The following is a 25,339-nucleotide window of genomic DNA, read 5'->3' on the forward strand; positions in this document are numbered from 1 at the left end:
CTGCTATGAATAATCTAGTAGCAATACAAGAAATAAATGGGAGATTTAAAGTAGGCTAAAAGCATCCAGGTATCTGACAGGCTAAATAAATCAAGCCCTGGTGGTGTTTTGAATGTTATTACAAATGTGGCCATAACCATTCTTTTTCAAAGTGTTCAACAAGGCCTTACAGAACAAATTTACATTAAGACAAAACAGTGTTCACAGATGCTTATTTGTTCTTATAAATAAATAAAAAATAAATAAATAAATCAGAAAATATATAACATTGCAGTACATATCGTATTTATGGTGCTTGTTTATTATTTATGTTCATGGTTCACAATTAATGTTTTTTCATACTGATCCAAAATGTATGAGAAAATTGTATAATATACAGTGGGTATGGATCACAGCATCTGAGCAGGGAGACCTAGCTGATGGATTCTCTATTTCTGTACATTGATGGCCTTCCTATTTGAAGAACACCTCATTTTTGATAAAAAATTCCTGATTGTTGGACGGTATAGCAGGGCACATCTCCTGTATAGTAACCTTGTCTGTCCTTTGTAAAAACTGGCACACTGACTTATGTGTTTTTTTTTTTTGGGGGGGGGGTTGTAGGCAGCTCCCCTACCATAGGTATAGTCGAGTTGATTAGTGGAGAGTGGGCTCAGAGTTTCGGTACAGTGGTATGCACTGTTTGATGTGGCTACAGGGACAGAAGCTAAACTCAACACAACAAATCTTAACTTTAATTACAGTGTTCTCACAAATCACTTTACAGTGCAGAAAAGTTTCATGACATAACCACATAGCCTAACCTAAGAAAAAAAAACTACTAAATGTATGTTAAATGCTTATAAGGGTACTGTTTAGTAAAATAAAATATATCTTAGAAACTACAATGTTAATGTTATAAAAATATTTTTAAAATTAAATTGTAACTTTAAAGTAACTGAAGACACCACTAAAACTATTTCAAATAACATTGCTTAATAAACCCAGGTCATAATATATTATGTGGTACATTATACAGCTTATCTTCTGCTTTGGAAGATTCTTAAAATCAAAATATATGTAATAATGTTGAATAGCAATAAATACAATTTTAGTTCCAGAACACTTAATTTGAAAGAGAATTAAATCATGTTAAATATTTCAATTCTGTTTAATATTTAAGTTATACTTATAGTGACTTGTGTGGTGATACTACTCTGTACTTTTCTGTTCTATTCCACCTGTTTGTATTGTTTTAGTTTGTTCTGGAACCTTAGTCTTGTATTTTAATTAGTAGTTGTGGGAAGACTGTGTTTCTGCATTATTCTGCACTTCTATTTTGACAAGTAGAATTTCTTGAACAACTGTCAACTTGCATTTTAAACCCTGCTGGGCCATGGTCTTGTAGCTTAATTCACAGTTGTGGCAGAACTGTGTACTACTACTACTACTACTACTACTGCTAGATGTGTGCCTTTATAATTTATTACTGCATTTTCCTCCACAAACAGTGTTACTGGTAAATTTTTGCACAGTCTGGTGCTTTAAACTGTAGCAGATTATTAATAGTGACAGAATTGTCTCTGCTGCAGTTTGTGCTTCAGACCTTTAATATTCTGCTTATTTAGCTGCTTAAAGTTGCATTCTTTGTCTGCCCCATCTCCCACTAACACATGAATCTAAAGTTTCTGAAAGAGACCCAAAATTGCCTTTACTTGATTAGATGCCTCTCTAGTTAGCCTGCTATTTCCAGCACAGAGCTACCCTTGGCCACTGTCTTTTATACAAAACTTGGAGAGGTGTGGAACTGTGAGTTGGGAAGCACTGCTAATTGTTTGTTGTTTAATCTGCACTTGAGAACTGCTTTTGGTGTGCTTTTACATTAAGAGATTCCAGGGTCAGACATCTTTTTGCAGAGGGTGTTTACCTGGGCTCTCTGAGTTTGTAAGTACTCAAAGTGTGGTTATGGCTAGAGCATATAGGAGTTCTCTGCTTGGAGCTGCCCACTGGGAAGCAGTGGTTAGCAGTACACTGTATAGCAGCAAAGACAGTAAAATTTACCTATAAAGTTAGGAGTAGATTTGAAACCTGTTAAACAATGTGGCATTGTGTGGGATTAAGCTTAGCCCAGCTAGTTTTTTCATCAAATAACACTACCATATCCTAGCATTATATAACGTCTTGCCTATAATCCCAGAAACTACCTAGTAGACACATATTAAAACCCAATCCTTAATCCTAAATGGCCAACCCTATTTCAGGACTAGACAACATGGATATGCAATTTCTAAAGGTCTCTATGGCCAGTTTGGTAGATTTGGGCATCCAAAAGCAATGTAGCAATTGTCTTATGTTCTCTGACAACCAGTTAATCACTAAAGAAAATAGCACAGTATGTGAGAGATGTAAATACACAATTTCCATGGAGCCAAAAATCTTGCATACAAATGAGGTTGTCAGAAATACCCACACTACATCCATCAGACATATCGTTCACCAGACACACTGATTGTCTTATGCCGAGATACTTAAAAGAAAATTTCCCAAATCTCAATGACCTCCAAAGCCACCTAATGGCAACACTGTTCCACAGCAATCATTAAAGCACACACCAAAAGCAATACCAAGCATAAACCTATACTTAATGGTCCCCCAAGTGCAAAGTCCATAATGCAAGCATACACTTTACCCAATAGTCTTGTCATTGGGGACTGTATTGTGCGACACACACATGCCCCACTCACCAGGTTAGACTAGGAGATGATAAAAGTTAATTGTCTATCTGGAGCCAAGATCCCCAAAATCAAGCGCACACTCAAGATACTGCACCCCAGGTACCAATAGGATTCTATCACAGTCTAGTGGGTGTAAATGACTTAAAACATACCTCACTGGACTATACAATGGAAACATACTGTATCTCTTGGAATGTGTGTCACAGATACATATGAGGCTTGCACTGAGCAGCATTCTACCCTCTCCAAGGAAAATTCCACAGTGTGAGCATAAAATTATTGATTTTAATAATTGCCTTCGTTTCTGGTACCACCCCAGGGGATCCAATATCTGTCAGCATGGGAGAACATGGTCAAAAGATCATTTTGCTTTGCCAAGGATGGGTTGTACTTGTCTCCCCACCACAGGCTTTCAGATATTGGCTAAAACATTATCCGCCCCCTTAGAGACATTTTTAGGCAATACCAAAAAGGCAAAACTACCAACATAGTGAAAACATCTACACGCAATGTTAAGGTGTTACTCCTTAATGCTTGGAGCCTAAACAAAAAACTCCACACCCTTCAAGCCCTCCTCATCTGTGCTGTGACTGAGACTTGGGGTAAAGCCATAGAACGTACTCTAGATGTGCATGGCTAAAGTGCCTTCCAGAAATTTAGACCAATGACAGCACAGACTGGAGCCAAAGATGGAGGTGTCTTGATCGACATTAGCAACAAGCATACCTCCAGATTTGTTAAACAGAATGATACCATGGAGCTTATCCATGTGCAAGTCACCACAGATAAGGTCCCTAACCATATCATGACCAGCACAGGTCTCCATCTACATCTATACAGTCACATGACTCCTACCTAAACCTACTGGAGGTGCTTGCCATCCAACCAAACACCCTATTCATAGGTGACTTTAACTACTCCTCTATAGACTGGGAAATCCAGACTGCCTCAAACTCACATGCACAATATTTCATTGACTTTATTAACACAAATACCCTAGAACAGATACTGCGTGCTCCAACCAGTGGATCAAATATACTGGATCTGGTACACACCAAAATGGGAGAGCACCCCTCACACTCATGTCATGTCCTCACTTGTGTGGTCAGATCACAAAGTGGTCTAATCTGAAGTAAAAATCAACCCAGAAAATGCACATAAACCAGTGACAGTTAGGAACTATTCAGTGTCAAAATAAATCCTATTAAGTGAGAGTTTATCAAAATTCAAGGCTTCCCCCAACTCTGAGACCACAGCTACTTATTTAGAATTATTCAGAAAGTCACTAAACAATCATGTGAATGGCTGCATAGAGACTGCCTTACCTGCTAGAAATAAACCCTAAACAAACACTAAAAACAAACCCTACTTGGTATAAGACACACTTGCTCTAGGGAACTCAAGCTAGTATGTGATAACAGGACTTGCTGGAGAGACAGATGTGTTTCACAGAAGTTACCTCTCCTCTGGAACAAACTTCCAATTCAGGTTAAGCAGAGCCCCTCGCTGACCCTATTCAAGCATAATTTGGATGACTGGATGAGAAACCGAAAATTCATCCTGAGAGTTTCACCTGTGTCCCTCTTGGACAGGGGCAGTAGTTGTTGACTTAGTTCTGCTTAATACCTTGATATTACTGGGAACAGGGGTTGTACTTGCTAGGCCAGTAAGGGCCCTAGAACCATTAACCTAGTAACCTCCTATGATCCTATGATGGAATTCTCACCTAAACAGAGTATGTATTAAAAGAAGAAAAATCATAGCCATAATTAGGAAAATATACTCCTTTAAAGACTCAGCTAAAGAAGAAGGTAAGAGGTCTAATTAAGTCAAGTTTGGCAAACTATGAGATCAGGATAGTCTAGCAGGCTAAGGACATTCAGAAGGCCTTCTTCAGCTACATCCAGAACTTTAGAGGTATTTCACAACAGTGTGCTGAACTGGTAGTGAATGGTACCACCTACACCAGTCCAAGTAACATAGTAGATCTGCTGGCTGATAAATTCAGATCAAACTTCATCCCCACTCCCTCCTGCTCCACCAGGTGAAATTCCCACCAACATACTCTCCCCACCTATTAGCGGAGACCAGGTGGTAGTAACACTCACTAAAGCCAAGAACAACACCTCCATGGGTCCTGACAACATCTCCGGTTACATTCTGAACAGTCTAAAACATGACCTATTAGAACCACTTGAGGCACTCTTTAACTACAGCCTTGAAACAGGCTACATTCAAAGTGACTGGAGGACCTCAACAGTCATTCCCCACCAGAGGGGTGGGCCATCAACCAACCCAGAAAACTACAGACCCATCATTCTAACAATTCTAATATGTAAAGCCATGAAATGAATTATCATAGAACTAATAAACAATTACAATGGCTGCCTACATACACAGGACTCATCCCAGTCTGGCTTTATTAAGGGAAGGTCATGCCTACTTAACCTGGTAGACTTCTTTGAGATGATCACCAAGACAATGGGCACGGGTAAAACAGTGCATACTGTGTCTCTTGACCTGGCTAAGGCAATCTCAAAGGAAGCAACCAGATCTGCTCAGAGCTAGTGGTCAAGGACACCATATACAAAAACACCGTAGATATAGCCGACCTGCTGGCAGACAGGCTCAGTGAAAACTTGACCCCTCTGTCTCCCATCAGTAAATCAGGACATCCCCAGCACTTGCCCTCTCCCCTTATTTCTAGGGAGCAAGTCATCACTGCCCTCTCAAAGGCAAACAATACAGCCTCCATGGGACCAGATAACATCCCAGGCTGCATCCTACATGAACTCAGGCAGGAACTTGCAGCACCAATAGGCACTCTATTCAACCAAAGCCTGAATACAGGCTTCATCCCATCTGAGTGGAGGGCAGCCACTGTCATTCCATTGTACAAAGGTGGAGCATCCACTGATCCAGGAAATTATAAACTCATCAGCCTAACTAGCCTGATCTGCATGGGTATGGAGTGGATTGTCATGGACCACATTAACTAGGAAATTGGCAACCTCCAAGCACTCAGTCTGACACAGTTTGGTTTCATTGAGGGGAGGTTATGCCTTTTAAATTTGGTCGACTTCTTTGAGATGGTCACCAAAGCCATGGATGAGGGGAAGATGGCGCACACTGCCTACCTTGACCTGGCCAAAGCCTTCGATAATATTCCCCATTCAGGTATAATAGATAAACTCTCTCAGCTAGGCATCACCTAGTCAAAATAGGAGAAGCCACTTCAAGCAGTAGATCCATAATGAGTGGTGTACCCCAGGGATCAGTCTTGGGGTCTCTGTTGTTTGGGATATACTTTTCTAAGATGCAGGCCAAAACCAGTGGGCTATGGCTGACCAAGTTTGCAGATGACTGCAAGCTGGGTGTTGTCATCAATTTCCCTAGTGATGTGAACATTCTCCAAGAAGGTCTCACCCAAATGATTGGTGCCAGGAACATGGCCTCAAACTGAATGCCAAAAAATGCATCATCATCCCCTTTGGGGAGAGTGATGTCCCCACAAATTATCACATTAATAACAAGGTCCTAAACATGCAATCAGTCGTGGGGGACTTGGGCACCCAGGTTGATAGTAAACTGACTTTTGACCACCATATTGCCTCCATTGTACGGAAAGCTTTCTACATGGCCCACCTCATTAGTAAGGGTATCTCATCCAGGGACAAGGTGGTCATAACATTCCTGTATTCTTCCCTTATAATACCCATTATTGAGTACAATACCCCTTTCGGTATGTACCTCACAAAGCACATGCAGCAGCTGGAGAGACTACAGAGATTCCTCACCAGGAGAATCCAGGGCCTCAAACATCTATGCTGCACAGATAGGCTAAAGGTCCTGTCCCTCTACTCAGTCTCATACAGACTCCTCAGAGGTGACCTCTGTCTGGCATACAAAGCAATCTCAGACCCTGCTTTGATGGGACTGCTGCATATCCGCAAGTCAAGCTTCACTTGAGTAACCTGCATGCACAACCTCAACCTGGTCTGTGACATCAATAGGACTTGTTGGTGGGACAGAATTGTGTCCCAGAGACTTCCCCTTCTGTGGAACATACTCCCTCTCCACATGAAGCAGAGTACCTCATTAACCTTTTTTAAGCCCAACCTGAATAACTGGATGGGGAACGGGTCTATATCATATCATTGAATGCTTAAAAAAGCGAAAGATGAATAACTGACCCCATGTAAGTGAAAGCTTACAATCTCGAAAGCTCAGAACAGCAATTTCTTTTCCAAGGGAAAAAAATCGCTGTTCCAAAAAAAAAAAGAAAAAAAAAAATTGAAAGAATGCATAAAGTGGGGGGCTTTGCCCCCATCCCTCCTACTTAAATATACCAACTCTAAAATCGCACTACAGTGCAGAAAACAGCAAAGTAACGGAAGCGGCCAAGCAAATTCTTTCCCTGGGAAAGAATTTGTTTAAAAGCCGCTTCGCTATTTTGCCTTTTCGTTGCTTTAAGTTCGACCAAGATGCATTCGATAGAATACATCTTTGGTCATCTAATAGGAACCCATGAGGAACAAAAAATACACCCCTGGGATTCCACCTGTTTCGCTGCTGGACAGGGGGTATCGGATGCTGACTTGTCAGAACATGAGTTAAATTCTTGGCTAGGCTTCTAACAGCCTCAGGCCCAATAGCCTAGTAACTTCCTCTGATCCTGTGATACAATACCTCACTAAGTCATTGTTGAAAAGTTCTCTGAACTAGGCATAACTCCTTATGTAACTTACTGGATTGTTGGCTGGCCCACATACAGGACCCAAGAAGTCATAATCGGTGAGACCATCTCCACCAAGAGACCCGTCACCAGTGGAGTACCCCAGGGCTCTGTCCTGGGACCACTCCTGTTTGGCATCTTCTTCTTGGAAATCAAGAGTAATGTTACAGGCCTTTGGCTCACCAAGCTTGCAGATGACTGTAAATTGAGATCTGGCATAGTTCTCCCCAAGAAGGAAACATCTTGCAAGTGGGTTCAATACAGATAAATGGCTGATGCCAAAGCTATGATCTAAAATCATTGCCAAAAAGGCATTATAATACCCTTTGGGAAACTGTCAATCCAAGTCAATTATTCCATCTATAACTTGCCCCTAAGAGTCAAGCCAGTAATAAGGGATCTGGGAACATATACAGGCAGCTATCTGGTCTTTAAGCATCATGTAGCTAAGATAATAAAAAAATCATTCTATGTCTCCCAACTTGTAGGTAAGGGTATGTCATCCCAGTCCAAGGAAGTTATAGTACCACTCTACTCAGCCCCTATTAGGCTTATCATTGAATACAATGCTCCCTTTAGCATGTACATAAGCAGACACCTGCAACAGGTGGAAGGCCCACAAAGGTTTCACACCAGGAGAATTCATGACATGAATACCCTGTCCTACACTGGTCACTAAAGGCTCTGTCTCTGTATTCAGTCTCCTACAGGCTGCTGAGAGAGGATCTTTGTCTGGCTTACAGGGCTTCCTTAGACCCAGCCCTGATGGATCTGTGCACATGCACAAAACAAACAGCACAAGAAACACTAGATCCAGGGATATGAATTTCACTTGTGACATAAACAGCACGTCAGAGAGACAGATATGTGTAACAAAGGATCCTTGCACTATGGAATAGGCTCCCCATCCATGTAAAACAGAATTCATCCTTGACGCTATTTAAATGAAACATAAACAATTGGATGGGAATCCGTAATTTTACCTCTGGTCTGGCTCCCATGTTCCTTATGAACAGATGTCATCAATAGGAAAAGTATCATCCTAACAGCCCCTCTACAAATCCTTAGCTAACTGCCTACTAACATGCCCCCCATATGAAACTTGGGACCCAAATGATTTGGATTGTGTGGAAAGGCTTGTAAGAGCCATAGCTGTCATTAGCCTAGTAACAACCTGTAAACCTATAAACAGTAAATAAAATAAGATATTCATTAAAAGAAGCTGGTTTAGTACATCTCAGATCTCAAGTCTGTGTCTATTTTCAGACACAGCAAACACACACCCTAAACTTCACTTAATAGATAGCACTGACAGAACTGATCAGTAAACTTTGTAGTTACAATTAAAAGTGATTAACGATCCCCACTAATTCCATGCACTGTGATCCACTCAGTATCTCCTCAGAACCAGGCAGCAGCCTTGCTCAAATCCCATTCATTAAGACGTTGACACAAATCCATTTGCTCTCAGTAGCCAAAAGAAAGACACCTAACATGCATCCTGCACATATGACTGTGACAAGAAATCAACTTTATCACTTAATGACCTGCTGAAATTAGCATCAAGTCAACCTGTCCTTAAAAACGTAATGAAATGTTCTAACACCACTCTTCAGTATTCAACTGTGGTACCACCTTTAACATTCTTGTAGGAAAAGCGCAGTCCGGGTCTGAACTGTCTGCAAACAGCTACAGTTAACTTTGAATCTAACACCACTCTTAAGTATTCAACTGCGGTACCACCTTTAACATTCTTGTAGGAAAAGCGCAGTCCAGGTCTGAACTGTCTGCAAACAGCTACAGTTAACTTTGAACCTAACACCACTCTTAAGTATTCAACACGGTACCACCTTTAACATTCTTGTAGGAAAAGCGCAGTCCGGGTCTGAACTGTCTGCAAACAGCTACAGTTAACTTTGAACCTAACACCACTCTTAAGTATTCAACTGCGGTACCACCTTTAACATTCTTGTAGGAAAAGCGCAGTCTGGGTGTGAACTGTCTGCAAACAGCTACAGTTAACTTTGAACCTAACACCACTCTTAAGTATTCAACTGCAGTACCACCTTTAACATTCTTGTAGGAAAAGCGCAGTCCGGGTCTGAACTGTCTGCAAACAGCTACAGTTAACTTTGATTCTAACACCCCTCTTAAGTATTCAACTGTGGTACCACCTTTAACATTCTTGTAGGAAAAGTGCAGTCTGGGTCTGAACTGTCTGCAAACAGCTACAGTTAACTTTGAACCTAACACCACTCTTAAGTATTCAACTGCGGTACCACCTTTAACATTCTTGTAGGAAAAGTGCAGTCCGGGTCTGAACTGTCTGCAAACAACTACAGTTAACTTTGAACCTAACACCACTCTTAAGTATTCAACTGCGGTAACACCTTTAACTTTCTTGTAGGAAAAGCGCAGTCTGGGTTTGAACTGTCTGCAAACAGCTACAGTTAACTTTGAACCTAACACCACTCTTAAGTATTCAACTGTAGTACCACCTTTAACATTCTTGTAGGAAAAGCGCAGTCCGGGTCTGAACTGTCTGCAAACAGCTACAGTTAACTTTGAGTATGTGTCTACCTGTTTGAGCCAATATTCATTTTCCCCTGGAGAGCACTCTGCTTTGGCTTGTAAGCAGTCCCCACCACACACACACACACACACACACACACACACACACACACACACACACACACACACACACACACACACACACACACACACATTCACTTTCTCTTATTCCCTTCTGTTAGCAAATAGTATCCATAACTGATCAATACTATGTGTTTGTTAATTTAAACTATGACTACAGTAGCCTATTGATACAAGGTTATCCTGTTTTTCCACCTGAGAAATTAAGAAATGATTTACAGTTTCAGAGCAGTCCTTGGTCAATTGTGATTGTTTCTTAACAAATACTTGTCCTTGCTTTGGCTCATTAGCAGCAGTACAAAGAACTGCCTGCTCACACCCTTGTTCTCCCCTCCCCCTTCCCTGTTTATTACCTTAAGACAATCCCAAAGTTAATAAATATTACTTGTGGCAAGCACCATTTTTAAAACTACAATCCACTCTGCTACAGGCCCCATGAAGGCTCAGTGTCTCTCCAGTAAGTGTTTTACAACTGTAAATGCCTATTTATGTTGAATTGTATTAGACATTTTACAACTGTATATGTTTATGTTGAATTGTGTTAGAAATCTAATATGATTTATGCTTTATTATTGGATGTTACTATGGCATGCTAGCATTTGTATGCACCAAGTTGTTTTTAGTATAATAGTATTGTATGGTCTATTTGCATAACTGCACCTTGTTCACTAATGTTATTCATGTAATTGTGTTGTGTGTAGACAGCTCATACTATTGTCTAAATTATTTCTATATATTTGTGCTGTTACTGGTGGAAAGAATCACATTAGAGAGCCACGACAGATTGCTGCTCGCTATATTTTTATCTGTGACTGCATAACTGTCTGGGTTTTTTTTTCTAATGTTCTTCCAATTGGCTCAGTATCTGCATATACTAAGTAGTTGGTTCAGGACATTGTCCTGCATGTGGTAGCTATTTGCTCAGTGTGTTTTTTTTATAATCTTTATAATATATATTTACCATCTCAAAAGTGCTTACTCCTCTCTGTACTCTTCTTTTCTAGACCTAACACCACTCTTAACTATTCAACTGCGGTACCACCTTTAACATTCTTGTAGGAAAAGCGCAGTCCGGGTCTGAACTGTCTGCAAACAGCTACAGTTAACTTTGAGTATGTGTCTATCTGCTTGAGCCAATATTCATTTTCCCCTGGAGAGCACTCTGCTTTGGCTTGTAAGCAGCCCCCCCCATCACACACACACACACACACACACACACACACACACACACACACACACACACACACACACAAACACACACCCCTCATGAAAGTTTCATCCTTTAATGATTAGCTAAAAAGATGGTCTCTTCAGCACAGAGCTCGGTGAATCCCTTTGGGGAGGACATGTGATTTATTTGTGGTGTAAACAAGAGTTATTCATCTTGGATCTAATTCACATTTATTTATTTGTTAATTTGTATATTCATCCTTTTGTCGACCAGATAAGTTTCACAAGGCAGTGACCTCTTTTCAAGGAAGACCTGAGGTGGTATTTATACCACTAGAGGAAATCTGATCAGGGTATTGGGGAACATCCCCTACTCATTATGAACAGGAATCCATTTTGTGGTATTTCTTCTAGTTTTTGGTCTGATTGTGGAGCAGCTCAGAGAAACTGGGAGGAGAAATAAGCCAAAGCAGTGATGGCATGTTCAAAGCATAGCGATAAAGTTATGAAAGTAGTGGCTGAAGAAAAAGAGGTTTTTGGCATGAAAGAAGATTGTTCAGGAGAAATGAGAAAAGTGACAATATGAAGGCAGGTGAGCCTTTGTGGGAAAGATAGTACAAATGCAAAGAAGTTGAGAAAGTGTCTGAGCTTCCTCAGACTTAGAATAATATGGAGGAGAAATGTTTGCATGCAGGAAAGGATTCCAAGGACTTATTCCATCAAAATCTCTTCAGAGATGTAGAGTCAACACAGGAATGTGTTTTTATAACCCTCCAGTTGGGGGGGGGGTTGTGGGATGATTAGCTCATGAAATTAATGAATGCTAGTGAACCTAAAAGTGGTAATGAAGTTTCATGGAGAGACTTAATGGAGAAGATTCAAAGAGAGGAGATTCAACAGGTCGAGAAGAGAAAGTCATACACTGAGATGATAAAGGTCAGAGTAGAGAAGGAAAGAAAGTAGAAAATATGGGGAGAAAAAAAGCTTTTTAAAGTATGAATTGAAAAAAGAACAAGGTGAGCTGGACAAATATGCAAGGTATGGGACAAAATAATAATGCCTTTAGGAGTAACAGTATATGAGATGAATATAAGGTAAGGGCATTTATTCACATAAATAAAGAGGCATTTTGTGATATTATTTTTGAGACTGGTGAAGTAATGGAAAACTTTGTTTTTTGTGAGAGTATGAGAAAAATAAAGACTGTGTTCTCTTATGTATTTAAAGCATTTCACAGTGAGACTAAAAAGAACATTCAATTCAGGACTGAGGTTGAAAAAGAGACTTTAAAAAGGTATTTATTAAGTTTATGTAAAAATATGATAAATATTGTAAAGGTTTATGAAAACAGAGGTTTGTGGACAGGTGCATGGGATTGCAATATTTTGAAAATTGAAAATGATAATATTGTACACATTTTAAGTATTACATATGTGGAAGGGGCTAGAGGTATGGTAAAATATCGGGGCCTGTCAAAGACATATTTTTTGTGTAGGAAAGCCAATCATTTGATTAATATTTGTGAAAAATGAAAATGCTTTGTGTGTGGAAAGACAGGATATGATATAAGAAATTGTAAATTGTTATAAATGTAAAAAAAAGCAGGACATTTGAGGATGGAATGTAAATTTGAAGTAACAGAAATAGGACAAGAGATTATAGAAACATTAATAGAATAGAATCAAGAATTGGAGTCCATAGACATAAGGAAAAAAGTAAGGACTGTACAAATAGAATATGAGGAAATAAATAATTTGGAACTTTAGAATCACAAAAATGTAAGTAATAAGAGCTTTAATTTTAGTAAGGGAGATGAAGAAGATTCTGGATTAAGTGATAATCGAGATATAAAATGGAATTTAGTTAAGCAAAAAATAAATTCTATTGGTAAGAGAGTTCAAGAAAGAAAAATGAAAACTGTAGAAGGATATAATAAAGGAAAAAAGAAAGGGATAGGTTAAGAACAGTATTAAAAAGTTAACATTTTGTGTAAGGTACTTGCATTAAATGTTAATAGTTTAAAGAATATTGTAAAATGAATAGGCATTCTTGAGTGGTGCAAAAAAGGAAAGTGATATTATTACATTAGAAGATACTAGGTTTCTAGTAAAAGAAGAGATACAACAATTAGAAGTATGGTGGGGAGAAATGTAAATTTTAATTTAGGGAGAGAGAAGTGTTCGGGAATAATTATTTTATATAAGGAGATGATACTTTTTGATATTACCTTTGGTATCATAGGTCAAACTACAATTTTTGATGTAAGATGGAAAGATCAGGTATTTAGAATTATAGCAATTTATGCATATGTGATAAAAAAGAGAGGGAAGAGATGTTTAAAAATATAATTCAATATGTAGGAGTAAAAATGGATATAACTGTGGCAGGATATTCTAATTGTAATATAAGGCAGCAAAAAAAAAAAAAGAAAGCATATGATGTTAAGAAGATGTTAGATATTATAAGATATGGAATTGTACATATTTGGTATATGAGTACTTGCACCTATTGCAGAGGTGAACATAAAATGGAAATAGAGTATTTTTTTTTAATTTCTTTAGGACTGCAAATTAGGTTTTTTGTATCACGGAGCAATCTGGATTGATTTAAGAAATAATTCATAAAAAATAGGAAAGGGAATAAAGATAATTAATGAAGTTAAATGGGATGATGAAAGGAAGATGTATATATTGAATTTATGGCAAGATCATATAGAAATTAGTTTTTTTATAAAGATGATGGTGGCTGTACTTTCAACAAAAATATAAAAAGTGCTATATAAGGTGGGAAATATTAAAAGAAGGAAGGAAAAATACAATATGAAAAATTAAACAAGGATATATTTATTAGTTTAGAAAAGAATGAAGAAAGTTATTTCATTAAAGAATATGAATTATATGATTTAAATTAGAAGTAAATAAAGGATTTGCTGTATAAGCAAATATATTATTTACAAGGAAAAAAAAGAAGAAAGTGCACCATATTTGACAAAAGTTATTAAGGAAAATGAGAGTATCATGAGGCAAATGAAGGACATGGCAGGTATATTGTATAGTACACAAGATAAGATTATGTAAATAGTAAAAAAGGTATGTTAGAGAAAGTTTTAGAAGATAGACATTGCACTGTACTAAGGAATGTAAGATAAAGATTTTGAAAAAGGATTAAAATGGAAAAAATTGAAAGTATTTTAAGGAAGATAAATTTGGAATATGTGGCAGGTCCAGATGGAACAGAGTACAGAATGTATAAGAATAGGCCATTAACTCAAAAAATGTTTTAAAAAAGTGTTAAATGAATGGCTAAGAAAGAGATTCCAATACAAAGAGTTGTGTAGTGGTATAATTATATTCATATGGAAAAACGGTGATAAGTGTGAAAGACAGAATGAGAGATCCATAGTTTTTAATAATGTAGATTACAAGATCTTCATGACAATTTTACAAAAAAGAATGGAAGACAAATTAGGTAAGAATATAAATGAAAATATTTATGTTATTAAAGGTAAAAAAGTTCAAAATTTATTGGTAATTAGAGAATTAGTGGATGACATTTTATACAAAATGGTTCAAGAAAAGTTAATGGTGGTTGATTTAAGTAAAGCTCCTAATTCAGTTCAACATAGTAACTTATGGAGGATATTTGATACTTGTAAGTGACAAGATAAAACTGTACTACTATGTATAAGTTAAATATAGTTACCATACTAAGAAATAGTTGGTTTAGTGAGAAAATTGTGCTTACAAAAGGTATAAGACAAGGTTCCCCACTAAGCAGCATTATTTTTATATTAGTAATTTATTTGGTTTTGACACACATTAATAAAGAAATGATGGACATGGAATACATAACTAATGAAGGTGTAAATATCCCGATTATGCTAACATATGCGGATGATATCACTTTTGTTACAAAAAAATTGGAAAGGAATGACTAATGTGAGAAATTATTTACATGATTTTATACAAAGAGGCTTTTCTATAAATAAAGAAAAAAATTTAGGTTATGAGGGTATATTAGCAGGTATTAAATTTAATATGCTAGGTATTAATATACTTAGACTACGTTTTGGAAATAGGGAAAATATGTGAGCTATATGGGAAGAAAAAGGTCATGAAAAATATGTATATGTTTTGGAAGACTTTTTTATTTGATTAATTTGATTTTATTTGCTAGAATTGCTTATTTAGCACTTGTATCCCATTGACAATTGAAAATATATTCTCTAATACTATTTCCACATTTATCTTGGGACCAAGATTAAATCTAGTAAAAATGGGGATTTTGTATGTAAAAAAAAAGAAAAAGGTGGTTTGGGTTTTATAAATTCAATAGTAAATACAGCTCTCTTTACATTTGTATAAAGTATTAAACATTTAGAAGGATGATGATAATTCTTTGTTGGTAAGAACTGAATTTTTTGAGTTTTAAAAGAAAGAGATTATCTGACAATGATGAAATAAATAATTATCAAGACAACATTTTGCTTTGGAAATTAAAAATCAATGAGACTGAAGATGAGAGAAAGTTATAGTATCATAGTATTATGGATCAATATGTTTACATTTATCCTCGAAAAGAACTGTGCAAAGAAAAAAAATGCAATTAAGGCAAGAATGGAAAGATATAAAAGTATGTGGGAATGTCAGGATTTTTTATGGAGACTAATGACACAGAAATTACCAGTAAAAGCAAATATGGATTACAAAAGTAAAAGTAATAGTAACTGCATATATTGTAAAAATTTGAAACCAGTGAACATGCTTTCTTAAGTTGTAAAAAAGTTAAAATACTATGGAAAATATAATAGACTTGAAATATTTACAAAATTATACAGATGTAAATAATCTTAAAATGGATATAATTGAATATGAATATTATGGGGACATGATGGAAAGTTATGTTAATAGAATTGATGAAAATGTTTTGTATAATTTTGCTGATATATCAAAGAGTGAAGGAAATCATGTTTAATGAAAAGTGAGATTAAGCAAAGATGTTAAAAAAATAACATTTTGGCTGTGGAAAGTGAAGTGGGGGTCCAATGATGCAACACGAGTAAGTCTGTGTAGTAAAAAGAAATGTGATGTTTCAGAAATGTGCTTGTAAAAACAGTAACTTTTTGTAAATAATTAAATAAATTATATATATGTAATGTAAATAAGTATTACATAAATAAAGGGCCACTACTCTTTTTGATAGGTGCCATGGAATTTTTTACATCCACCTGAACCACTAACAACTCAAGTAGATAAGACCTTGGTTTAATGTCTCATCCAAAAGGATAACGCACTCAGAAGTGTGGCACTGCAGTGTTAAGAATCCATCTACCTGGTGTGGGAATAGAACCCACAGCCTTCTGCACCAAAGGCAAGTGTGCTACCTGTTGCACAACTGTCATATCTGAAATCTGGTTGAAAGTGGAACATGATGTAACTTGTAATGAACTCACCTTGTTCAGTTTTATCAGTACCCTTACATTTGCTAATAGTATCACACTGGCAACACATATGCCTGATATAAGGTTTTTGGACTACCCTGTGTGCTGATTTTAGATCACTATTCTCTTCTGGATTGCCTGCCTATTTTAACAACATGTATATAGTTTCATTCATCTGTCATTTTAAGCAGGATGCCGTGAAACCACTTCTGTGTAAGTCATCTATTCCACTGACCTATGCATTTAAAAAATGCTTAATGTCTTTGGTATGTACTGCATATAAAAAGAAATATTCATCTCTCCAGAACTAAAAGTATTAACAAATACAAATCTAAGACTGTTCAGCATAAAGTAATCTTTACAGTGGTCACAGCCATTTCATTCTATGACTTAAACTAAATTTTATGAGTCACAATAACACAGTAAATATTAATTTTGTAATATTTTGCGAGCAGCTCACAACATGTCAGTAAGCATACATACTGTCACCAGTATTCTGTCCATCCAGCTGTTGCTTCCATTGGAGCTAAGTAGTTCTGCCTGTGATGCTTAGCTGTTGAAATGTTTAGAGAACTTTGAAAATTTTGACAATCTGAATGTACATCATATAAACAACAGCTGTCTAGGCAGAGATCAAGCATCAGTACAGTTGTGTTGCTCATCTTGTAAGCGTTAAGATGAAATCTTTGAATATCGTTTGTAGTATGAGTTTAAAAATAATAGTATGAATCTGAACAAGCAATACTAAATGCCTAAAGGTATGACTAGACCGATTCTAAAGAAATGCCTTGGAGGCATCACTAGGGTTTAATTTGCGAAGATTGGACAGAGTATAAACATGACAGGACAATAGGTGGAAATAATAAAGATGACATAAGGATAGGAATGGAGTAATGATAATTAATGCCAGGTGAGAAAAGCTGTTTAACGTTAAAGAAATTTAAATATATGCACATTTTACTGTATATAATATCTAAACCCATAATGGACCTGAGTTATTTTTTAAAATAATTATTTTACCAGGTTTGATGTTTTCATAAAATGTAACTAATATTCAATGTGATGCTTGTTTAGTTATAAAGAAATACCCAGAAATAAAAATAAAAAATGACAGCTATATGGGTACACATCATGGTTGTGGGCAACTGCATACCTTGGAGATTGGGCAGTGTTGCAATAGGTCGCCAAGAAGTACTGAAAATCTGTAAAGTAAATATAAAAAAAATCACGTAAAGAACGTCTCACTTTAAAGAATCATGATTTCAGTACAGACTTGTTTCTTAGAGATACTGAAATACTTATAGAAAAAATAGTTTAAGTTATATTTTGTGATAAAGACATCTGATTTATCCCAGTGCTCATGTTGATTTAAGGGTATCATTTAAAATACTAATATAAAGAAGTTGAGAATTACTCTCCTTGTTACAGAATAAGTAAAGGACTGTGTGTTCCATCTCACTTTCATTACTGTGGAATACTCTCCTTGTTACAGAATAAGTAAAGGACTGTGTGTTCCATCTCACTTTCATTACTGTGGAATACTCTCCTTGTTACAGAATAAGTAAAGGACTGTGTGTTCCATCTCACTTTCATTACTGTGGAATACTCTCCTTGTTACAGAATAAGTAAAGGACTGTGTGTTCCATCTCACTTTCATTACTGTGGAATACTCCCCTTGTTACAGAATAAGTAAAGGACTGTGTGTTCCATCTCACTTTCATTACTGTGGAATGGGATTAGAAATGCATTTAAAATTGGCTCTTCTTTCAGTGAAGACTGACTGTTCTGTATTACTGTCATGGCACATATCCTGCCAAGCCTTATTCTTTAATTATGTGAGAACAATTTTATCTAGATTTTAGCTGTTCTTTTATACTTATTTATGTATATAATTGAATATTTATTTTCTTTTTATTTATTACTTTTGCTAATTTGATTTGCATACTAATCTCAATTGGTCCATTCCTGGCACATGTATTCATAATTATGAAACCATTAATAGCATATACGTGTTGATCACACACTGCGCAGAATATATTGCTTGTTCCATTGTGTAGTGCAATAATCAATAAAATGCATCTGCTGTATCACTGCTGTTATGGGATAAACATTTCTGATGATCTAGCTAATGATAGTTTTCTTTTTCTGACAATGTAGGTTCCTGATGAACAGAAGGATGTCTCACAGAAAGCGTGATATTAGGCCCTGATGAAGGATAGAGCATCTTCTATATTGTGTTGTCCTTGCAGTTGTTTCCATTGATTTCTGTGTTAACAGTGGAATACCTGCCTTCATGTAAACACTAGGATATATAAACTTATCATATGGCGTGGGGCACACAGTCCCTTTGTGGTCTTTCACTATTGCATGATTTCTTCTAAATGAATTAACTCAATGAAGACAAATTAAGAGAAACCTGATACAGGACCACAGAAAAATGTCCAGTCTACTTTGTAAGGACCAAGATACGTAGATTAACCTTCTTCTTATGATATCTCTGCAAATAGGTGGAAGAATGTTACCCTCAATCTGATTGTTTTCCAAGTGTCAGATGCTGCCCTTCTTTTTCACCAGAATAGGTGAACATCATCAGAATGCATACCCAAAGCATAAGACAGCACTTGCATTATTCCTCAAATGCTTTACACTTAAGCTGTCTTGGGGCATGTCAAAAAATGTAATGACCATATAATACAAATTACTTGTTATCATGAGTCTATTGTTTCCCCCAGACAGGATGATCATGGTTGATTGTTTAATTAAACCACTTTCTTGTATATATCAATTTATTTAAAAAGTCTGTCATGATAATTATTTGAATGTTTTCATTTACTAGCTTAACCTTCAGAGCATAATACACAAGTAAAAAAGTCAGAATTAATGTGTAAAGCAAAGATATAGTGGGAGAGGAAATATGTTCTTAAACTTTTCAAAGTAAGCTCACATATTAGACTCATTTATTCAATTAAAGGTAACTACAAGCTACAAAGAATAACACCTAGCTAGAGAAAGCATTCAACTTTCTTGATATTGTTCGATGCTTTACTGTAAAATTTCAAAGTTTGCTATACAGATTGCAACTTGTACCTAATTATGAGACTAGCTACCTGGTTACAAAAAGGAGGGCTAGTCATTATACTTTTTATTAATAGTCATGGACAATCAAGTGGGCAGCTCCACAGAACATACATAGCTGATTATCTGATCCTTCATGGGGTTCACAGCTGTGCCAGAGGAGTAATTGCCCGCCGTTATGCAGCTCTTGTAAGATAAGTTCTGGAATACTTTATTTTACACTGTTCTGTGACCAACTCAAATGTTATATAGTATAGATGGAGAAGTTGCAAGGATTCCTCACAAACAGAATTGAAGGACATCAAGGCTTGTGATATACTAAAATACTCCAGCAACTCACTTTCTTCACTGTAAAGTGTTGCTTTCTTAGAGGAGACTTATTTTTCATATACAGAGCATTAAATAACCCCTTGCTATTTGAAACTCTTTGTTAAAACTACCTTCCTAGTGACATGAACACAATAGAACAGTCAGTATCAGTGAAAATAAATATTGACCGTACCACTATTTGGGACACATCATGTGTCAAAAATTTCCATTCATATATAAAACAAACTCACCCTCTCAATTAAGCTCATCCTATCAATTCATATAATCAAGAAGGACTTGCATGACCCCTTAAGTTCCAACATGGTATCTGAGGTCGCAAGCTACAAAGTAACAATATGGGAGGTAGGCCTAGGACCGCCAATGAGATAATCACTGGCTTTTCTCCATAATCCAATAGACTTTATCACCAAATCATAAGTCTTTTTAAAACTCTCATATCTCATTTTCTGCCATACATCAATAAGTAGTGAATTCCATCTTGTCACACCTATAAAATAAAAATTGTTTCTGCCTAATGTAGTTCACAGTTCAGCCAGTTTAACAATAATCTGATTATTCCTAGTACTTCTCCCAAAGGTTAGAAACACAATTTCCAAAGTAGTTTTTGTTCTTCATTGTTCATGCTTTTAAATACCCACATTTGCTCTCCTCTTACTTGCCTAAATCAAACTAAGACCAGATTTAATCTTTGTAATCTTTCTTGACAAAACATGTTTGTGAAACCTTAAATTTACTTCATTGTTCTTACATTTAAACACCCAAATTTGTTCTCCTCTTACTTGCTTATAGTAAACTGAGAATTAATTCAATCTTTTTAATCTTTCTTGATAACACATATTCATTAAACCTATAGTTTTCCTTGTAATAAACTTTTCACCTTTTTCAGTTTATTAATTTCATGACCAGCTCCACGGTGGTGGTGCTGCGGCAGCATTGTCGCCTCACAGTAAGACGCTGCCCGGTTCGATTCTCAGCTAGAGCGTCTTCTGCATGGAGACATGCGTGAATGGGCGTACCTTCGTTGAAGGTTGTGCGTCAGGCCTGGCAAGCCGGTATGTAAAAATCAACTGCCAATCGTTAGCGGACCGGAGTTCCGCTGTGGCGACCCCTAACTGGGAAAAGCCGAAAGACAAAAATAATTTCATGACCAGAATACTCACAAAAACTAGTGGCATACCCCTGTCTTGGTTTAATAATAGAGTAATAAACTGAAATCATAACCATCTCTTCTCTAGAAGATATTATTCCAAATATTGTTTTAATCATTGAACAACAATTTTGCAGGATTTTCCTTACTTTTTACAAAACTAATTTGTTGTCTATTATGATACCCACGTCTTTATCCTGATCACACTCTCCAATTTGTTTCCCATTTATAGTACAAGGGAATTTTAAATTTCCTTTACCCAAATGCATAATTTTGCTTTTTGTTTCATTAAACACACCTCCCTTTGAGTGTGCCTGGTCATACAGTCTAAGTACTTCTGTAAGCCATAATGATCCCTCACAGACAATTCCATTTATCCTAGAGTCATCAGCAAATTTCCAAAGCAAAACACTTTAATGACACAGGAAAAACAGTCATGAATATATGGAATAGTGTCCAAGACAGATTCTTTCTATTGCACCTCTTCGTGTTTCAAATTTTTTTGATTTTATTCCTTTTTTACACAACCTAGCCTTTTGATTAGTTAACCAGTTCACTATCCACCTAGTTAAATACATAATAAATTAACATTTATTTCCAAACCATCTAAAATATAACCTGATGAGGTACTGAATTTATATATAAGACACAGCGGCCTGGTGCAAAATCCTTTTAAATTTACAGTGATAGACTTAAGTGTCATATCTGCACAAGTTTCTAACTCATGTGTGAACACCTGCATTTACTGTGGAGATTTCTACAGGAGTAACACTCTGGTCTCCAGATTATATAAAATTTTAATGTTCCCTTCCATTAACTTAAAATTGGGCATAGTTTTTGTCCAGTACCAGGTCTGACTCCATCAGTTAAAAGCCTTATACTAATACTTTCTACTACAGGCTGAAGTTGAAAACAGGATGAGGTAGAACCCGAATCTGACTCTAAAATCCTGTGATTTTCCACAATGAAATAATGTCAGGGCTTAAGTGACATTTGGTCAACAACATTCTTAACTATATAATTTTAATAAATAATAAGCTAGACTAATTCAAAGAGACATTATCACAGTATCAGCTTAGCAGGGCATCCCCATGACAGTATAATTTTAGATTCCATTTTGCATGTGGGCCTCCTACTTTGCTGCAATCTACACATGTTGTTATAAAAACCTGGGGAATGAATAGTACAGACTGCTGAATGAAGCTATTGGCCTGCAGCCAGAGTTTATCATTCTGTGGTTATTTTATCTAGGTCTTCACAGTTTCTTAGTTAAAGATCTTATTTATTATTCTTGGATTGATATCAGCTTTTCATTGAAGAAGTTAACTGAATACCATGCTGAAATCTGAAATACTTAAAGGGCAAGGATTTCTTCATATGCCCATAATGTGGATTTCCTTATAAATCAATGTATATGGTTATGTAAGACAGTTGTTCTTATTGTTTAGGATACGCATCTGTGGAAATGTCAGCATAGTTTTTATTAGAGTCCCAAATAACCTTTTACCTAATGAGAAATAATTTGCTATGTCGCAATAGAGACTATTTTTGTTTTCAGTTTTTGTGTACTAGTTGACACATTTTCATCAACTCACATCATACCAATTGTTATGCAACCTTCAGAAATATTGTAAGTGATATATTTTAACTGAAGGTGAACATATTTTTGTATTAATATTGTTTCTCCAATCAATACAGTTGTTTCAGTTTTTTTATAGCATATGTGATAACTTTAACAAACACGTAAACTTCATATGGAATTATACACAAACTGGACAGTGTATACAGAACACAGAACAAAATGAGTAATTGATTGTCATAACTGCAAAATTATTGGGAATCATTTTATTAATATTCATCAGGTTATTTCAGCTGACAGTTTTAACCATTTATTACTTTTAGTAGCGTCTTCAAATGGTTGTACTGTACAGCTACCAAACCCTTGCTTATCACCTTGCTGACATCTACCATTATTGATTGTCAGCTCAGTATGACATGGAAGTCACTGTCACCAGTCTGTTTCTGACATTTTGGTGCTTATTTCAAAGCTGAAGCTACAATTGGAAGCATGGGTGGGGGAGGAGTCAGCATTCATATTCAGCAGTAGCCAAGGTCTACAGAAATCATGTGGCTGAACTCAGCACCTGTCCAATCAAGGAAGGCCAGTCTTCCTTAACACCTTAAGGCAGTACATGCAGTGATATTAGGACCTTTCCAACTTATTATCTTCACTTGTTTGAGATAACATCAGACTTCACTCACTGACATGTAGTTGCATTTACCTCCAGGAAAGGAAAGCAATCCCCATAATAATTGCCTTCCTCCATCTTCCCAAAGCAGTTCATCATCTGTTTAAGTCTCCCCTCAACATTTTCTCTGATTACCATTGTCAGAAATCAGACCAAGGACTGAAAGGATGCATGTGAACTACTTTATATGACCCCTTCCCTTGCCGTCTTAATTTGGCTTTTATGTATATTTTTATATTAGTGATATGACAAACCTGCGTTAAAAGTTCTAAAGATATAGAAGATATTGAGACATTTATTTTTTATTTACTTTATTTGTTAACTGACTAAATGAAATAGTCCTCCTTAGATGATAGTCAGACATACGTTGTCCACAAGGGCACAGATAAATGCATGAAACATAAACAGACGGTTTAGTGTAACCATTCAAACGATATGCTTTTGGGAGCTAAAGAGAAACCAGTGTACCAAGAAAAACATGCACATATGCAGAGAAGAACATACAGATTACAAGCAGTAACTGGATGCCAGGACTGAACCTGTGATCTGAGGTGTAAAGTGAAGAACTAAACCACTGAGCTACAGTGCTATTCTTTATATTTCAGCATAAAGGAAGACAGTAAAAGCATGTACATGTGGTAAGAGAGTGTTTATTGTTGACAGTTTACATTCAGTATTTGACGTATGCACCTTAATGTATTTGCCTGATGGTGAACAAACCTTCATTTTATTATAGTGAATTGCTGCAATGTCTGGGATGTAGATTGACAATATAATTCTTCACTTGTCCCCAAATTTAACATAATAGTGCAAATTTTCTTTTTTTATCCTAAGAATGGGTTTTACATTCACATGATCTCCATCACTTGGAAGTGTATGAAGATAAAAGTCCCACGTTTCCTTATACATGCAATATATTTAATAGTTCTGTCAGCTGATCCATTAAATCCCTTGGAAAATTCATATCACATTGGTGCAAACTGCTTAATGGTTCTGAAAACTGAATTTATTTTATTCTTCCATGCAAGTATAATCCTGGCTTCTATTATTCTGCATGGTCTGCTTTCAGCTGTCTGATACTTGGCCAACAAGAAATGTGACTTTATAAAGCAGAAATTTTACTTTATGTTAGTCTGCAATTTTGTTGCTAAACACCTACGGCACAATTCATTTTTCTGTAGATACAGTTTCATTCTGCATATAACAAAAATGCTGATATTTTTTGTTAGTACCTGGTAGCAACATATAAAACAGAATTTTGTAGTCTGTTACTATAAAGAGGTAATTGTAATCTGATGAATGTAAATGCGGATTAGGAAATATGTGATAATAAGAATTTTCCTTTATTGCATTTATATTACAGTATTTTGAACATGCATTCCTCCAAAACTGTTTTAGCTGATATTAATAAAAATATGAGAAGACCAACATGGGGTCTGTGTCTTTATGATACTCTTTGCATGCCAAAAAATTGTTTCTCTCCTTAATATTATACTCTGTTTCCCCATCCCCCCGTGCCTCATCAATAATCATTGTCAGATCAATGGTGCTAATTCTTAACTGACCATGCTACATTTACCCTTTATCCTGAGGGAAATTAAAACATTTGTGTAATACACAGAAAAGAGAACCTCTGACACAAAACAAATCTGCAAATTATCCAGAGTATTTTCTGAGAAAATGTAATATGTTGCTCTGTTTTACTGGCCTGCTGCCAAAGTCAGTGTATGTGCAATTATTTACTGGCATTTACTCTCCTGGCACTGTAAAAAAGTGCATGCACTGTTGCTATAAAAATTAAATTTTGATGACATTTTTCAGTGCTGT

The 25,339-nt window shown here is 36.3% G+C and overlaps 1 long non-coding RNA gene across 1 annotated transcript in view; it reads left to right on the forward strand.

Annotated features, from left to right (window-relative positions):
• LOC122791709 overlaps positions 1-19,500 on the forward strand; it is a 129,710-nt gene extending 110,210 nt beyond the window's left edge. The window contains exon 2 of the long non-coding RNA XR_006363190.1: positions 18,869-19,500. This is a non-coding gene — a long non-coding RNA (uncharacterized LOC122791709). The remainder of the gene's footprint in view (positions 1-18,868) is intronic.
• Positions 19,501-25,339: the final 5,839 nt, after the last annotated feature.

This window comes from Protopterus annectens, chromosome 17.part0, assembly GCF_019279795.1.
Source record: "Protopterus annectens isolate FY-2018-M chromosome 17.part0, PAN1.0, whole genome shotgun sequence".
Classification (NCBI taxonomy): domain Eukaryota; kingdom Metazoa; phylum Chordata; order Ceratodontiformes; family Protopteridae; genus Protopterus; species Protopterus annectens.